We start from the raw sequence: 11,165 nt of genomic DNA, 5'->3' as shown, positions 1-11,165 counted from the left end.
TTATTTATTTTTAAAATTGCTTAGTTTTAGAGTTACTGTCAGGGTCCAAACACTGTTAGAGACACAATACTGATAATAAAGAAAAAAAAATTTAAATAAAGAATTGTTACTTGGCTATTGGAGAACGAAAAAGGCAAAAAAACCAAAAAACCCACCCCCCAATATTGGAGTATAATGGAAATTTTAACTGCAAGAAGCAGCTACCAGCCCAAGAGCTGAGGGAACAAAGGGAAGAGGTTGGTGGCCCCATATGGCTGGGGGTAGCCCTCTGAGTGGGTGGCACTGCCCAATGGGACAGGTGCCCCAGGAACTCAAAGACGAGCCCGGGAACTGGATACAGAACTCTAGGGAGGGGGTGCTGCCAGCTGGTGCTAGAGGAAGGGGCATGATGAGGCTGGTTGTGGAAGTGTTGGGAAAATGGTAAATTGCAGCTCCTGGAACCCACTGGGGCTCTTGAGGTGAAGGCCAGTTGCTAGGGCAATGCTGAGAGGTACCCAGGCACACAGGGAGGAGCAAAGCCCTCTCCCCTCTGCCAGCCTCTGCTCCTCTGCCCTGTTGGCCCAGGCTGACAGGGAGCAGCTGGTAAAGGAGGCGAATGGCCCCAACCACAAAGCAGAGAGCAGAAGGGTGAGCAGGGAGCTGAGCGATCATGGCTAATAACCAGCACCCTGAACTCTGGAGTTGTTTAGTTTTAGAGGTAGTTTTGGATTTACTTAGTTTGGGAATTGTTAAGATGATTTGATTTTAACTTTTCACTGGACAGGGATCTGGCTGAGTCTTCTGTCCCCTGATTCGTTCCTGGGATGGAGTGGGTCAGCAGGCACCTGGGGAGTGTCTCCCATGAGACTCAGGACCATAATTGTAGAATTCAAGAAAACCAAAATAGTGTGTCCACGAAGAAGCCCTTTGTGTGGGCAAAAAAGGGCAGAGACTGAGGGACACACCATCAGGGAGGGGCTCCTTGGCACGACTGTCCAACAGAGTGTTCTTCTTCGAAATTATTCAGAAAGCTAAGCTATGTGGTGGTTCCACGCTCTCATGCCCCCTTTCTTAACAACAAAGTATCTGTCTTGGTAGAGTGTTTCAAATTGGTAGGATAAAATATTTATTATTTGCACACTAAAATAAAGTTCTCCCCAAATCTTTGGGAAATTTTATTTCCTTCTACCCACATTACTTTCCAACCCACATTGTTCCATTTTGACCACAAGAATATTTACTTATTTACATACGTATTCACTCATTTAATTCAACATCTATTTCCTGGGCACCCCCATCCTAAGGAAGGTGCTGGCACCAGGAGAGACCAGGGAGGTATAAAGATGAGTGAGAAGCTCTCAGTCCGATTGCGGGAGAGAAATGTGGAAACAGATCATCAGATAACATGGTATGACATATACTATGGGGACACAGCACCGTGCCACTGACTCTTCCTGATGTAGTCAAGGAAGGGGTGATGTCTGAGCAAGCATTTTCTCCAGGTGGAGAGGAAGGAGAAGGACATCCTGTGCACAGGCACAGAGAAGTGATGCACAGCAGGGAGGATGCATTGGCAGAGGCTGCTGGGCCACAGGGTTCAGAAAGGCACTAACATTAAGGGCTGGCCCCAGTGCTTGACAGATATGGCCTCCTTTGGTCCTCATAGCCAGTCTGCAAGAGGCTAGGAGGCAACCCCACAGCCAGTGCTCTTCCTGACCTTACTGTTCCAACCACAGTTTACAAGACCCTCTGACTTGCCATGTCTGGAATTCTCCAGCTCATTCCTTGGTCCATTCACTCCTTCCCACTCACTCTTGAGGGGTGAGTCCCTCCCCCTCCATCTTTCGGTTGCTGCTTCTTAAACATCTGTGGGGAAGGAGGAGGGTTGAGACCAGTCAGCTGTGAAGTGCAGCTGCAGAAGAGGCAGAGCAGAGCAGAGGGACCTGCAGCGGGATCTCTCAGGGGAGTTCTGCAGACCAAGATGGTGGGAGTGGACTCTTGGCGAACCAATCCTAACATCCTCCACCTGCATTCAGAAACCCTTGAAAGGTTGTGTGGAGTCCTTTCCCAAAGGGGGGAACCTGTTTCAGATCCAATCCAAGCTTGTGGATCAACAGATTGGGATTTTCTAAGCACGCAGAGCCCTTTGCTGCATTAACAGCACTGGACATGTCTAATCTACTAAGTCAATCTACCAGGTCAAAAGAAGGTTAGTCCTGCATAATCTAGGATGGCATGTTTTCACACTTTTTATAATACACATTCAGATAGTCAGTCTTGAATGTATAGATTTCCCAGTGAACTTCTCTCCTTTGGTCTCTCCAGTTATCTTATCAATCACAATAATACATTTCTCAATGAGAATATGTAAGAACTACATCTGGACAGAAGAATCTTCAGGATTCTGACTAGTAGCCTTAGGAAACACATCACTTGGATCCCCTCAGATACTCTTGATCATTGACTGGCCAGTTGCCCATTACAGAAATAGCCCCAAACTTCCTCAATCTTTTGCACCTCATTTTATGAATCTACAAAAATGGCCACACTTGATGGTGCCGGCAGAATGCGAAGTGCTCAAACCTCCGAGGCCTCCCAGGAAGAACCTCTCCACAAATCTCCTGGGCTGCCAGAGGAGCCATTTCAATACCAGTCATCACTGCCGATGTTCGAGGATGCTGTCCCCAGGTGTTCTGGGACAGGTCCATTCTGTACTTCCACCGTTCCCCGTGGGCACTGCGCCTGCTTTTCCAGGGCCTTACACACAGTAGCCACGAACTGTGGTTGCAGTACCTTTTTCAAGCCCTTTGAAAGTAAGACCAAAAAAACCAAGAAAAAAAACAAAAAACCCCCAAACTCCTCTGTGGGTAAAACATTTGTCATCTTTCCATTTGATTAGATGAGAAAGATTACAAAACAATGAGATCAAAATCTCCTAAAACTTTTTTTCCTAAAACTTTTGGAAGAATTATTCATATTCTCTATGGTTTCATAATATTGCCTGTTGTGCCTAGAGATAACATGTTCTGACTGAAGTAGTTGGAGCAAAGGCAGCCTTGATTCTGTAAAATTTGGTGGTGTTCTGAATGCATACTAACACTGGCCATGCATTATGCAATATTTAGAGAAAATAGAAATCATCTAAATCAGCATTTTCCAGATGTGCTTTTCAGAAACAGTAAGAGAATACAAGAGATCAGCAATTTTCTCCCTCAAGCTGTGATATATATGAGAGAAGGAAACATTTATCTAGGTGCAGAGAAGTCCTATAGGAAGAGAACCTGCATACTTTTAGTACACCCTTTATTTCCCAGACTCTTTGCAGAACTGTTTCCTTTGTGGGATACCTGTGCCAAGTAGAATAGTAAGCTGTTGCAACGAAGACCCAACAATATAATGACTTGATAGACTTATTTCTATCTCAAGTAACAGTCCAGGGCAGGTTGGAAGACTACTCTGTCCCACACAGCCATTCAGGACTCCCAGGTTTCTTTCCTCTGGTTTTTCCAGCATCCTCTGGAACATCATCTTTGTATGATCAAAACTGGGTCACAGGCCTATAGTTAATAATATGTATTGTGTACTTGGAAGTTACTGAGTGTAGATCTTAAACATTCTCACCACACACACACACACACACAAAGAGTTAACTATGTCTGGTGATGGAGGTGTTAATTATCTTGATCTTGGTAATCAGTTCACAATGTATACATATACATATATCACATCAGCACATTGTATACTTTAAATATATACAATTATGTTTTTCAATAATGCCTCAATAAACTTGGGAAAAAAAGTAATATGTTCTTAAAAATTTCTTAAAAAGAAAAACGCTTCCCCCAAAAAACTGGGTCACAGGCATATCTGCACTCTTGTTCACAGGGAAGAAATTGAGAGATCACATGTGTAATATTTTAAGACTCAGCCTGGAATAGCTGAGTCTCTCATATTTTATAGGTGAAAACTTTGTCATATGGTAACTCCTAGCTTTAAGGAGTGATGGGAATTATAGTTCCCGACATTGGAAGCCATTTCCCAGCTACCAGGCCATTAAAGTGTAGCATGGTCACCCAACCAGCCTGCAGTGAAGCAGAGACTGGAATCCAGGTCTTCCAACTCCTGGTCCAGAGTCCTCATTGCCACACTAGCATTTCTGGACTTAGCCAACATATATGAAGACCTCTTGTATGCCAGGCTCCATGTCAGAGTACGACGTTGGAAAATTTTATTAAATACAGTCTCCCAATTACATATTTACTCTTGTATCAAGCTTTATAAATGGATAAACTTTCAGATATGACTTTAATACTTATATCTTAGAGCTTTGCATCATGCTGCTTTCGTTGGCCAAGAGGATACTTACTCCTGATGAGGAATAAACACACACAATGAACAGGGTAGAGAATCCTGAAATAGACTGCCCCCCCATGCATTTGAAAAGTATATGAAAAAGACATTTAAAATTAGAATTTAAAAGATAAATATGTATTAAAATGGGTACTGGGTTCAGTAAGAATACAGAAAAAAAATGGATTTTATCTTATTTTTTGAAACATGAATTGCTAATGTAAGACTCCAAAGCCAGGGACCAGATTTTCTTTCAGGTGAAGCAGAATAACCCATATGACCCTACCCAGCCTGGAAAGCCCCCATTTATATACAGGTAGATAGTGGACCATTTGAAGACTGCCAAATGTACTTGAAAGCCAATCAGAAAGCTTCCCACACTTTCAAAAAATCCCACCCTGCTAGAATTAGAAAATCCCATCCTAAAAGAACACTCGCCAAAGACTGTCGTAGGACTTCCTCCTTTCAGCCTATAAAATTCACACTCCTTTCAACCCCCTTCCAATCTCTACTGGAATGAAAGTGATGGTAGTGACCCCCTTACAACAGTAAGATTTGAATAAACAGCCCTTGATTAACTCTATAGGTGGTCTTTGCCCTTTTGACAAAATAATTACAGATTGGTCAAATAGTGAATTAAAAGGAAAAAAAATCATGAACATTCTAGAAGAAAACATATTTTAAAGAATACCTTTAAAATGGGAGGAATCTTTCAGGCAACACAGAAAAATCTAGAGGCCAAAATGAAAATGTTAAAAAATTAGGCTAACCAAATAGGAAGCAAAAATTTTTGTATAAAATGTTTTTTAAAAGGCAAGAGCTAAATAAAATTTCAAAAGGATTAATTTCCTTGATATACAAAGAACTTTAAAAAATTAATAAAAATGACAAAGTAGGAAAAATAGACAAATAGAAATTAGCACACAATTCACAGGAACATAAATACAAACAACCAATAAATATTTGAAAAGATATCCTCCTCACACATAAACAAAGAGATAACTTTAAAAAATCTATTAGAAAGCCAAATATTTAAATATTTGACAGTATCCAATATTGGTGAGGGTATAGGGAAACAGGTACTCTCATACCATTTTTGGAGCACTATAAATTATTGTTGAATTTTTGAAAGTCAATTTACAACTATCAAAATTTAAGATGTGCATACCCCTTGATCCTACAATTCCACTTCTAGAAATTTATCCTTAAGAGTTACTCACACAAATGAGCAAAGGTATATATGTACATGAATATTCAGGTTTTTGTTTGGACATGGTTTTCATTTCTTTGGGATAAATGTTCAGGAGTGTGACTGCTGCTTAATTTTTTAAGAACTGCCAAACTATTTTCCAGAGTGGCTGTACCATTTTCCATTCCCACTGGCAAATTCTGAGTGATCCATTTTCATCGTCTTTTCCAAATTTAGTATTCTCACTATTTTTTTGAGTTTTAAAAAATTGTGTGCTATTTTCCCCACCTTTAAAAATATCATCCAAAGTCCATAGCTTATATTAGGGTTCACCCTTGGTGTTGTACATTCTATGGGTTTTGACAAATGTATAATGACATGTTTCCACTATTATATTAGTATTTCTTACTGTTTTTAATTTTAGCCATTCTAGTAGATGTGTAGTGATACCTCATTGTGGTTTTAATTTGCATTTCTGTAATGGCTAATAATGTTGAACGTTTTTTCATGTGTTTATTTGCCATCCATATGTCCTATTTCATGAAATATCTTTCATGTCTGTAGCCCACTTTCTACTTGGGTTTGTTTGTTCTTTGTTTCACTGTTTAGTTTTGAGAGTTTGTTATATAATCTAAATACAAACCCTTTGTCAGATGTATGGTTTGCAAATATTTTCTCGCAGTCTGGAGCTCTAAACAGGATCTTTCATAGAGCAACAGTTTTAATTTTGATGAGGTCTTATTTACCATGCTTTTTCTTTAATGGATCCTACCTTGATGCTGTGTGTAAGAATTTGCCTAGCTCTAATTCCCCATGTTGGTTTCCTAGGGTTGCCATAACAAATCACCACAAGCTTGATGACTTAAAGAAGAGAAAATTATTTTCATCTCCTACTGTGGCAGGATATCCATTAATTATTTTCACATATGTTCTTTCCTGTCATCTCTCTAAATATAATAATTATACTTATTTTAAAGTTTTGCTCCCCCCTCCCTTTTTTTTTTTTCTGTTAGCTTTGCTTCCTTGGGTGTGAATTCTTCTATTTATTAAAGTTGTGGCCTATGTCTGATCATGTCTATCGATACTTAGCCCTATATCCACTTTTCTGTAATCCCCTTTGTACTCCTGAAGCTGGTGTCTGAAACGACATATCCTAGACTCCCTTACTGGATAAGTTCCAATTAGCTTCTGCAAATGGGAGACAATGGTGCAAGATTGAAGGGGCGGGGGGCTTCCCTGGTGGCGCAGTGGTTGAGAGTCCACCTGCCGATGCAGGGGACATGGGTTTGTGCCCTGGTCCAGGAGGATCCCACATGCCGCAGAGTGGCTAGGCCCGTGAGCCATGGCCCCTGAGCTTGCGCGTCTGGAGCCTGTGCTCCGCAATGGGAGAGGCCACAACAGTGAGAGGCCCGCATACCGCAAAAAAAAAAAAAAAAAAAAAAAAGATTGAAGGGGGATGATGGGAGAAGCTATTGTGTTTCAGGCAGTGCCCCTGGCAGTGTCAGTAGCCAGGCTTCTTTTCAGGGCAGTGAGTGCAGGCTTTTAGGCTAGAGCCCAGGGGCAGTAACCACTTCCTGAACTCTGAGCAACACCATCTCCATCTCTTTGTTTCTCCAGCCTTTCCAAAATGATTGCGGGAAATTCTTTGACTGATACAGTATTTTGGTATGAGGAGTGGTCGAAGGATAGGGCTCTCAAAGATATGAATCTAGGGTTGCTTATCTGAACTGGCCTCCTTGTCAGTGGAAGTGGATTGCTGTTAGTCCAAAGAATGAGTGACAAAACAGATTCTTATATTTGTATCTGAGGGTGCCTTAGATAAAGTGCAATTGTAGTCGAGTCTTTGGAAGAGATAAAGGAATTAAAATTTTTTTTTGCCATTTCTAGGAATTTGGGGATGGAGTGGAAGGAAGGCTGCCGGGTGTGTTTCCTCTATGTCTTGCTCTAATCTTCTAGATTATTTTTCAAAACACACGGGTTATACTTAGTTATTTCAATTAAGATTTTTTTTAAAAAATCACAATAAAGCAGAAATATATGGCAATACTTAAACATATTTATGCGAAGGAAATCATGTGACCTGCTGTTTCAATATCCCAGTTCGCATGCTGACAGGGGATTGAACAGTAGCCATGATACCCTGGAGGAAACGATGATGTTTATTTGATTATTTTATTTTAGATAGTAACAGTTCTATCCTGAGGAAAAAAAAACTAGCCTCAAGTTACCTCTGGCTGAATGTTTTTCAGTTGCAGTCTCTAAAACGTAAGCCACAGAATTGCTTCTTTCCACATGATGAACTTTGTGGTGAATGGCCTCTAGATGACAGGCTTTCGCAGTGTCACTGGCAGACAGCCAGACCAGCACAGTCTTCGTGTGATTTTGGAGCTAAAGTCATTCCACCTTGTGCAATAGTTAAAGCCTGCTGTAACCAGCTGTATTCCCATAAGATCGGAAGAAACTACTTTTCATGCCAACCCCAAAGCTACCCGCATGAATAGCTTGAAGTACACGCATGAAGTACACGCATGAATCTTAGGGTATTATAGTCCATCAGGAGGGGTGAGAGACGTAAGGTACTAGAAAGCAAACAGGTTTGATAGCCAGACAGACTGGGTTCAAATCTTGGATCTGTGCCTTGGACAAATCACTTAACCCCATTGAACTGAAGATACTTGATTGTAAACTGGAAGGCAGTCAGAGCTATCTCCAAGGGGAAGAGTAAATATGATCACTCCCTTATTTTTGATTCAGCAATTATCATTGCCCACCTTATACCGGATCTTATTCTAAGGGCTTGAGGATAAAACATGCAACAGGCAAGGCACCGGCTCTCGTGAAGTTTACATTCTAGTAAGGAGAGACAGATAGTAACACAAACCCCAAATCAATAAAAGATGCCACAATAAAAATAAAATACTGAAGTAATTGAGGGTTGCTGTAGTTTCTGTGTGTTTTCTCCTCGGTCCAACCTATCTAGTAAACCAGTACCTCATTTTCATAAGCCCCTTACCTAAGTCAGTGGGCCCTTGGGAAGAGACTCATGACTCCAATCTCAAAGGCCTAAAGTAACTTCTCTAGAAATATTTGCATATTAGTAAGAGGTTAAACCTTAGATCAGATTTTTACTTTACTTTGCTGGTGGGCTTTTAGGTTTTTTGTGGCCAGGAGAGGTGGTATTTAGGGCCAGGTAGATACTTGCCAGGCTCTGCCTGAGAACATTCTGTTTCTGTATGTCTTGCAGAAGTTATTGCTGGGATCCTGAGCCCTTGCTGGGGTCATGATTTAACGCATCAGAATTTGTGGCTAGCAGGAAGTGGCCCCGATCCTGTCCTTCAAAAACAAAACGTGGGTTTGCCAAGAAAGAGTCCAAGGTGATGAGCATTGCCACTTTTAGCCTAAGGCTTCTAGGAACACCTCTGTGGGTTACAGCCGCTCCAGGCCACTCCTAGCCCGGAGCAGTGGTCACCAGTAGGTGGAACAGGCACACGTTTAAGGTGCTGGCAAAATGGGGACTCACACACGCATGAAAAGTTAGTTTTCAAAAACTTATCCAGAATTTTGAAACCACAAAATCCTTGAAAGATGGTATTCTCTCCTAGTTAATATGTTTTCTGATATACTGAATTTGAATCACATACAGGTGGGGACTTCAAAATCATTTGGGATTCAGGGCCTTTAATGGTCTTAATCTGCCCTACACCAGCCCAGAAACGTCCCCTCACCTCAGTTCTCAAAATTGGCATGCAAAGTCTTTCCCCGATCTGGTTCAGGCCAGAGAACAGAGGATGTGTTATATTCCTTGTTATACTGCAGTTCCCTATCATGCATTGTGAGCAGGAGGTGATGGTGGTAATTGGTGCCCCGGATTTATTAGGGCAAATCTCCGGGAAGACGGAGGTCTCCTGGACCACAGGGCAATTCATTTTACATAAGGAAATATCTTGTTTTCCTGCTTCTGGTCTTGACCCTTGGCCCCGTCGCCGTTGTAAGAGGCAAAAATAAGAGCCAAAGTCTGGAGACAAGACTGTGGTGACTGAAGCTCCACTTGGCTTCCCAAGCCCAAGCTGGTTGCACCAGGTTCCCCAGGGTGGACCTGAGGCAGTTGCCAGGGGCGCATGCCTGCCGATTGGTCTCTGGGCCTCGCCATGCTGGCCAATAGGAAAGGACAACTGTGAGGTGGGGACCACCTGCCCCCATGAGTACCAGGCTGCTGAGACTGGGCCATCTCCTCCTCACTTCCATCCTGACCGAAGTCTGTGGCTCTGATTCCACACCTGAGGGTAAGGACAATTGATTCAAGTTCTAGGCTGGAGGGGAAGTGGCTGCCCTGCTGTGGAGCCCCTGACTGGGGTGTGCCCACACTGTCCTGTTAGCAGGGTAGGGAGGGATACAGGCAAAACCCTGGCCAGGGTAGCACTGACGGATGCAGACAGGCCTTGGGATTCTTCCTCGATTCTCCCACAGCTCCAAGAGAAATAGGACTGTTCCTTCTGGTCAAAATGCCTGGGACCATCCTGAATTTTGCCCAATTCACTCTGTGGTTAGATGCCTAACCAAAGAGAAGTTTGGGGTCAGTGAAGTTGGAGGGATGGTCCAGTGATAAAGTCCAATTAGATAAGAGGAGAAGGGGACAAATCACTTAGCTTGACCAGGTAGGGCGGAGAAAGAAGCACGTGAAGAGGCAGCCTGGGGAAAGCCTGAGCTCCGATCTCAGCCTGAGTTTGGAATCCAACTCCAACACTGGATTCTACTCAGCAATATTTATTGAGCAGATTCCACAGGCCAGACACTGGGTAGTGTCCGTGAGGTACAAAGATGGGTGAGGCGTGGTCAGTATGTGTAGATTTGGGGGTATCTGTAAATATGGGAATATCTACCCCGCTGTGGGGATATCTCACAGGATGATTGAGAAGTGCAAATGACGTAAAGTGAGCAAGGGGCCTGGCATATACTGGCAGCTTATGAAAAATCTTATTTTTAGCAGACATCTTCTGACAGAAACAACTGGATCTACCTGGTCTTGGTCAAGCCCAATCCTGCTTGCCCCAGTGAGCGCTGCACGTGCGGCCTCCTGTTTCCAGCCATTGATGCAGAGACCTGAGTGGGAGGGATTTTAGAGATCAGGCCAGCCCTTGTCTGAGGATGTGGGTCCCTGGTCTGGGGAGTTCTGGTTTTCAGATCAAGCCCTACGAGGGGTGCAGCTACCTCACTCCTGGTGACTCCTGCCATTGGGGTAAGGCCACCTCCTCCTGACAAGGTTGGAAACAGGGAGGCCTTGACGCTGACAGAATATGTCCAAAGGAGCGTGAGGGTGTCAGCTTTGTTCCTGAAGCTGAGCAGTGGAAAGGGAGCCTGCAGCTTAATTGTCTGTCCTTGTTGCCTCCCTCCTTCCATTCTTGAGGAGCTGTAAAGAGGGCCACAGGACTTGCTTCTTGTCCTTTCAAAGGTGGCTGTGGGGACAGACTTCCGTCCTACTCCTTGTCAAGCTGGGGACCTGTGGCCCCAGACACTTTGCTGAGGACAGGAGGTAGAAGCTTTGGAGACTAGAAGCTTTCAGTCAGGGACTCCTTCAAGTGGAGAGAGACTGATGCCAAAAATGTGTGTGTGTGTGTGTGTGTGTGTGTGTGTGTGTGTGTGTGTGTGT

The 11,165-nt window shown here is 43.1% G+C and overlaps 1 protein-coding gene across 1 annotated transcript in view; it reads left to right on the top strand.

Moving 5' to 3' along the window:
* Positions 1–9,745: 9,745 nt before the first annotated feature.
* Positions 9,746–11,165, top strand: part of ADIPOQ (adiponectin, C1Q and collagen domain containing) — an 11,584-nt gene continuing 10,164 nt past the window's right edge. The window contains exon 1 of the mRNA XM_027109314.1: positions 9,746–9,801. The gene's annotated coding sequence lies outside the window, so the exon portion shown is untranslated. The remainder of the gene's footprint in view (positions 9,802–11,165) is intronic.

This window comes from Aethalodelphis obliquidens, unplaced genomic scaffold (assembly GCF_003676395.1).
Source record: "Aethalodelphis obliquidens isolate GAN/ISIS:26980383/991018 unplaced genomic scaffold, ASM367639v1 scaffold1, whole genome shotgun sequence".
Classification (NCBI taxonomy): Eukaryota; Metazoa; Chordata; class Mammalia; order Artiodactyla; family Delphinidae; genus Aethalodelphis; species Aethalodelphis obliquidens.
Note: the sequence above shows the minus strand (reverse complement) of the source record. Positions and strands in the feature narration are given on the sequence as shown.